The sequence below is a fragment of the Clytia hemisphaerica genome, unplaced genomic scaffold, assembly GCF_902728285.1.
Source record: "Clytia hemisphaerica strain Z4C2 unplaced genomic scaffold, Clytia hemisphaerica genome assembly, whole genome shotgun sequence".
Taxonomy (NCBI): Eukaryota; Metazoa; Cnidaria; class Hydrozoa; order Leptothecata; family Clytiidae; genus Clytia; species Clytia hemisphaerica.
Window position 1 is genome coordinate 1,336,204 of NW_027104280.1, and position 7,168 is coordinate 1,343,371.

Below are 7,168 nucleotides of genomic sequence, written 5' to 3' on the forward strand. Positions count from 1 at the left end.
AAAAGGAAGATTGAATTCATAAAAAGGCAGAAATTCGTCGAAAAAAGCCAAAAAATCTGGTAATATTCATCAAATCCATCAAATAATGGGGTATTGTCGCGGTAGCAACATCCATGCCGTACATAAATATTTATCAGTCTAGATCTAGAACCAAAATCGAGAAAAATCTCCTTAAAAGTAAAGTGAAATGATTTGGGAACCTTTTAAAACCCTTTCGTTCATCAGTTTTCAAAATTTATGTGAGGTTAATTACTGAAAAAGTGCTTAAATACATTTAAAGCCGCATTGCGAGTATACCAATTTTAAATAAAAATTTGATAGGTCATTTTTTTAACGTTTTTCGGCAACTTTCGAAAGTAACTTTTTTATCGATTGAGCATATGTTGGTCTAATAATCGAATTAATTAAAGGAACCATCAAATTTAGTTATCTTTCTCTTCTGATGGAATAGGAATGGTTGTGTCTTAGTCTTAGATTTCAAAAAAATCATTTTACAGAGGAACTTTTTTGTGGCGCGCCGTAGATTATAAGTTCCATGATTTTTTCCTTGAATTTATTCGCAAAATCAAAATTTCTGACGAACAAAATATCTAATATTTAAGAACTAATTTTGTGCGAAAAAAATTTCGTGAATTTGTCGAATCAATATTGAATCATTTGCTGTCTCGTCAAAATTAGTTCTTACGAAGATTTGTTTTCCCCGAGTGTGATCGTAGGGTGGACACAGGAAATTCTGCTAAAGATAGTGTCAATCCAACCACATCTATCTTATATAAAACAATAGATAAAACTAATCCATCCTTAGCTGAAGCAAAATAAAAAAAAAAAAAAAAAAAAAAAAAAAAAAAAAAAATCTACATCTGAACAAAGTGACATCAGAATTCAGCTTGCGTGATTCTCGAAATTTTGAAATCATTACAAAAAAAACTTCAACAGTGAAAGCCAAGGTTTCCACAACTGTGCTCTACTTTCAGAAATGATGGCGGACTATTTTGCTTCACCTGCCATTGCTTGGGAAATACAGAGTGTAACTTGGCAGTGTCATTGATTTTCTCCTTCTTCATTTTTCATCTTCGTTTTTCCATTTTTAATTTTTTTTTAATTTTTGATAATATTTCACTCCGGATTATCTTTTTAACGAGCACAAAACCGCTAACTAATTCAAATTCTTTCGATTTTTAAGAGTGATTTCTTACATAAAATGGAGTATTTTACCTTTAAATTTTGCTTTTATTCGATTTTTTTTAGTTTTTTAGTGTGTTTTTGGCCAATTTAGAGGTCTAGATTTTAAAATCCCCCCCTCAGGCTAAACCATTGTTGACCCTCACGGTGTCACTGAACTTATGCCACCCCACCCAATATCAAAATGCTTCCGACGGCACTTTGCTCGATCGGGAAGGTGCTTTCGAATTGGGACGAAACATCCTAAATAGAAGTTTTTTTGTAACCTTTTCTTTCGGGAAGAATTTCACTCGAAGCTGTACGAAAACAAAGCAAAACGTGAATAGTTCGATTAGGCCATAAAGCAAGTATAAAATTTACCCAGGTAATCTCACTTAGTTGTCAAATACACCCCTGAATCAGTGGCCCGGTCAGATCCACCCCGGTGAGTAGCCCGGTGAAAAAAATGCTCCAAAATAGCCCAAATTTAAGCCCCGGTGAAGAAAAGAGTTAACCCGGGCAATAGGGCCAAAGTTTTCCATAACCCGGGGAAAAAACAAAAAAACAGTGGCTAACCCCGGTTGGAAATCTGGTGAATCTGATTTCCCCGGTGAAATTCTATTATCAACATAACTTAAAATTTCACTTTGTCAGAAAAGTGAAACAAAAAAAACATAAAACTGAAGTTAGAAACTCACTCCTAATCAAACCAAGCACTTATCCACCATCAAGCTTGCGTTTGCGACCTTGTTTTGACCTAACTGAATGGGTACCGCGGCTTTGCTACCATTTTCATAGGAGCTTATGTACCAATTTTCTTTTTTGATAAAGTAAAAAGTGATCAACGCTAGTCTTAGAGAGCCGCCAATTGCCGATAATACTCCCAATCGAATCGATTATGGACGGATAATATGAAGAGCAAAACTGTTTTTGTGGATGACTTGGTTCGGAAGATAAGCGTGGGAACTTCAATCGAAATTCTTGGAAAATAAAAGTAAATTTTTTCTCAGAATATTGTCAGGAAATTTTTTTGATGTTTTAAAATTTAGGGTTTGATAAAGTTGTTTCTGTGGGTTATTGTAAGTATAGTAAGTATGGAAATTATTAATATCATATGCATATATTATATAGGTGATGTGAAGGTTGCTCTCTTATCTTATATTATATATACTCTTCTGCGATATTCCAATAACTAACTGACACTGAACCTTTACAGGGGGTTTTCGATTTTCTTTCCAAATGGGTTTATACCCAAACAAACCAAGTGATGTTTCGAAATGATGCGAGGGGTATTGTATTGATGAAGTGTTTGTTTTGATTTGTTGCTTGTTGTTTTTTCACTTTTTCCACCATGCCATACAACATTTTCAGAAAATTGAACCTTTTTTTAAGAATGAGAATTCTTTTTGTAAGGTAAGGAGAAAATGTATTTGGTCGAAAAAACACGTTGTTATGTTTTGTTGCGGGTTAGTTTGTTAGGAGAAAGAAAAATTGATCACGGGTATAAAAGCACAAAGGCAGCATTACAGATTTTTTCAAACCATCTATTTTTTTCTTTTTATCTAAATTCTTATAGATATCCTTCGTTCTAAATTTATAGGTTTGTTTGTTTGTTTGTTTTATTCATGTTGTTTGTAATATGTCTGTGTTGTACGTGTGTGTTTCCTGTTTTTATTTTGTGTTCTTGTGTTTTATCATTTCAGCCTTTTAAGATATTTTGGCTGTGGAGCTTAGCTCTTATACTACCCTTTATGGTTTCTAAGGGGGGGGGAGGTTACACGTAGGCGAAGTGAAACTCGCGCCGGAGTGAAATTGGAGACTGAAGTGAGATTTTAATCCTGTTATACTTCACTTCACTTTGCCTTCACTTCACCTTCACTTCGGGTAAAAATAAAAGTTGATTTTTTTCTGTTTCAAAAGCATAGATCTCTTGAGACGAGGTGAACTAAACCATATCTGTGAAGAAAGAATGATAAGAATCATTTTTTCCGATCAAAAATTAGAAAGAAAGTTGCAAAAATTCAGTTCACTTTACCTAATTTTGAGTTACACGTTGTTTTTCACTTTTTTCACTCCAGAGTGAAATTTCACTTCTGTCTTTTTGACAGAAGTGAAAATCGCTCTGGTGTGAAGTTTAACTTCACTTCACCTGTGTATATACAACATGTGAGTTTTGTGTATTGACCGAAGTGAATTCACTTCACTTCATTTCACTTCACTTCAGCAGTCCGAAGTGAAAGCATACTTGTAACCACCCCCTAAATGGAATAGCCCATCATTGCAATTATTATTTCACAAAGTTGATTAAAGTTGGAATTATACTGTTTTTTTTTAGGCAGAATGGATACACATGCAATTATATTTTTCCATCTAGCCAGAAACAAAACAATATTTTTACAGAAATTGTAGGAAAGGAAAAAATGATGAAGTTGGTATAAAAGATCAAGGATGGCCTTATTGCTAAAAATCTAAAACATCCATCAAACTTTTCAAATGCAATTGATAGCAATTAAAAGTAATTGTTATGTAAAATATTTCTGGAATATTTTTAATTGTTTTGGGTTGTAGTGTAGGAGGAAGAATTCATTGGTTCCTTTTTTGTCATGAACCAATATCTTTATAACATCTATATCTATTTCTATATCATTGTTCATTATTCACATTTTAGGATAAAATAATGTCAAGTAAGAGAAAATCAGAAAAATCTGGCAGCTCTTTAAAAAAAAAGAAGAAGAAGCTTGAGGTTACACTGTTCATCAGGAAAGATAAGGATGACAGTGTCCATCCTTTGCAATATGCACCAGGTATTTTGCCTTATGTAATGAATATTTTTAAATTTTAAGTGTTTATCCTCAGATCAATTTTAATTTTCAGTTAAATGTATTGCATGCAGTTATCCACTAAGAACAAAATCAATTTTCAAATTATGAGTGACCCCTTTAACGAAAATCAAAGATTTGGATTTAAGATGAAAACAAATATTTAGGTATGTGTCCATTATCAAGCTACAAGCATAAATATTTGTGTTAAATCAAGCATCAACACGATTTGGTAGTAAATCATGAGATAAAGGTTTTTTTATATTCATCCCATATTTCTTACTCTTAGGAACGCTAGACTGGGAAAAATTTTAAAAAGAAGCTTGAAGAGCTGACATCTACCAGCAATGTCAAGACAAGCTTAACATATACACAAGTATTTGCTGGACAAAAGATGAAATGCCACCTGAATGGAAAAAGCTTTGAAACTTTCAACACATTCATAAAAAAACAAGCCCTAACAGGTATGTTTTTGTTTTATTTTCTGCTAGGCAGAAAAGGATTTTTTGAACAATTTCATGAATCAAAGAATATAAAATATATTAACTACATTGTCATATCATTTAAATGCATTTTAAAAGCTTTTTAAAGTCTGGACTTTCAACGTATCATTTTATCTGATATTCATTATCTTTCAGATACCCTTGAATTTATCAGACAGTTACAAAACAGAAAAACAGATGACTGAAAGATGTTGGATAACTTTCCATTGACAACGATCTCAACTTAAAAAAAATGCCAAATAATTTGATTGAACAACAACCCCATCCTCATCCTCAACGATGACCAACAATAATATCAAATAATTTAAATTTTCAAACTTGAATATGAGAAAAAATAATGGATAACAAAACCCTCCAGGTTGTAATTTTAATCTCTTAAGTACTAAACATTTTCAATCAGTAGTTCTTTTTTAAATTTTGATTCAAATTTGAATAGCGATCTCTTTTTATCAATGTTGTCTAGTCTATAAACCACATCATTTCAACTTAAAATTGGGTCTTTCACCTGGGCTTTCAATAATCATCAGTATGCGAGGGTAAATATAGTGAACACTGCAATATTTTATTATAATTTTCAATCATTTTATCGAAATATTAGGTCGAAATAATGCCAAATTGTATGCCAAATATTTTTATTTTTGAATAAATTACTTTACTTTGCAGATGAGATGAACGTAGAAACCATTGTTGCCGGATTAAATGAAAGAGATTGGGATATTTCATATGTCCATACTTTTGCTGAACAAGAACGAACGCGAGTTATGAAATATTTAGTAACAAAAGCTTTGAGCACAACCAAGTGTTCCGATTGCACAAACAGGCATGACATTAAATTTATTGATATAAATAAATTGTCCAGTGAAAACATCGAAACGTTGATGATTCCTACAGAAGTTAGAATGTTATCTTTGAAGAGGGCAATATTTGAAACGATATATGGAAATGGTAGCTTGCTACTGAATTGCTTGTATGCCCAATGCCCAATTTGTGGCACAATTGTATCTTTGGGCCACTTTAATGATATTTGTCAGAAAAAGGACCATTTAATTGAACATATCAGAGCAAAACACTTCAGTGATCCAGTGAGAAGTAGCCACAGAGGTTAGTTTGAAATTATGTAATATAATTCAGTATGCCGTCTAAAATATGTACAGTGATCCATCCATACAATCTCAGGGCTCCCAGCTGTCCTAAAATTAAAAGAAATTGGGGTTGTATATGAAGTAGAAAGATTGAAATCATTTTTCCCCATTTTGTCCCCAAGAATCACCCTTAAATGTCCTAAAATGTCTTAAAATTCTATTAAAAAAATGTCCTAAAATCCTAAAATTTGAGCTATAATTTTTGGTGTCTGAGAGGTATTAAAATTTATTAAATTTTAACCATATTAGGTTTGGGCTATATGTACATACAACGCAACGAGCAATATCAGACAAACAACAAGGTTTGTGAGATACCAAAAGGAGAGAAATGCAGCTCTGGTTCACTTCACAAATTCTGTCAAGTTGAAGTTCCAGGTACTGCCTGAATGTGTGCATTATTATTTAATTTATTAAGCTATTGTAGGTTTTTACAATTTAAATTCAAAGATTGAAGCTACGGCTAAAAAAATAGTTTTACCATTTAGCTATTGTCACCAAGACCAAGTTTTTATGTTACCATGTATATGATAGAGACAATTCATTTAGACATTTTCATTTTTTCAAGGTACAAGAAAGTCACCTTTCGATAAAGTCCAATAACGCTGAACCCTCCCAAAATTCCAGACCCCTGAAGTGTAAGGAACACGCGGATACAGATCTAACAAGTGCTGATATTGCTTTTAGTAAGTGATTTTAAATACTTTTTCAAGTACTCCTTTTCTTATTCTGTTCACATATTTATTTTTATATTTCCTTGCACATTTCTATATATTTATCACATTGTGTTTCAGATATCACCACAAAAACAAGGCTCACGAATACCGAATTTACGCATTATATTTCTTCGCTGGCACCTCATATCAACGTTAGTGCCACAAATCAGGCTCTCTTCAAAGGACCAATCCGAAATATGATAAATGATACAGCCGATGCCGCAGGAATGGAATAATTGGTAAGTAAATATTTTACATAAAAAAACACCACTACTTAGATCCATTTTCTGTTTTTTTTGGTCAGCAAAGATGAGCATTCATTTCCGTATATAATTTTCTTTGTCTTATTCTTTTTGCTACTGACTTATATTATGTACAATCTCGTTCAAAGGTTGATGTAAATAATTCTGTGTTTTGGTGATTTTCTGTCATTTAAAAAAAGTCTACAACCTTATGATCGAGGTGTAGGTTGCTAATTATTTTTGTACTAGCTTTCCAATTAAAATTTTACATACGTTTCTAGTACACATGAAGTGCTATTTCGCACTTACACCTCTCTGGGCTCCTCATAAGCTCTTTAGCTCAGCCGGGAGCCTATTTTAGCCTATCTGGCTGACCTTCCAGCCTTAGCTGGTTTTTTTTAGTTTAACTTTTGATATTTTTTATTATATGCACATGCATTTTTATTTCTTTGATATGCTTAACTTTTTCTTTGTTAATTTTACATAATGCACGTTGATTTTACCACTTCTTTCCGGAGAGAGACTTTTTTAAGTGGGTTAACGACCCGCTGATGCGGTTTTTTACTAGGTTTAAAAGTTAAGTTGAGG

The 7,168-nt window shown here is 32.6% G+C and overlaps 1 long non-coding RNA gene across 1 annotated transcript; it reads left to right on the top strand.

Annotated features, from left to right (window-relative positions):
- Window positions 1-5,150: 5,150 nt before the first annotated feature.
- LOC136816988 (uncharacterized) lies at window positions 5,151-6,214 on the top strand. The gene is made up of 3 exons (XR_010848005.1): window positions 5,151-5,584; window positions 5,875-6,000; window positions 6,191-6,214. It is a non-coding gene; the product is annotated as an uncharacterized lncRNA (long non-coding RNA).
- Window positions 6,215-7,168: the final 954 nt, after the last annotated feature.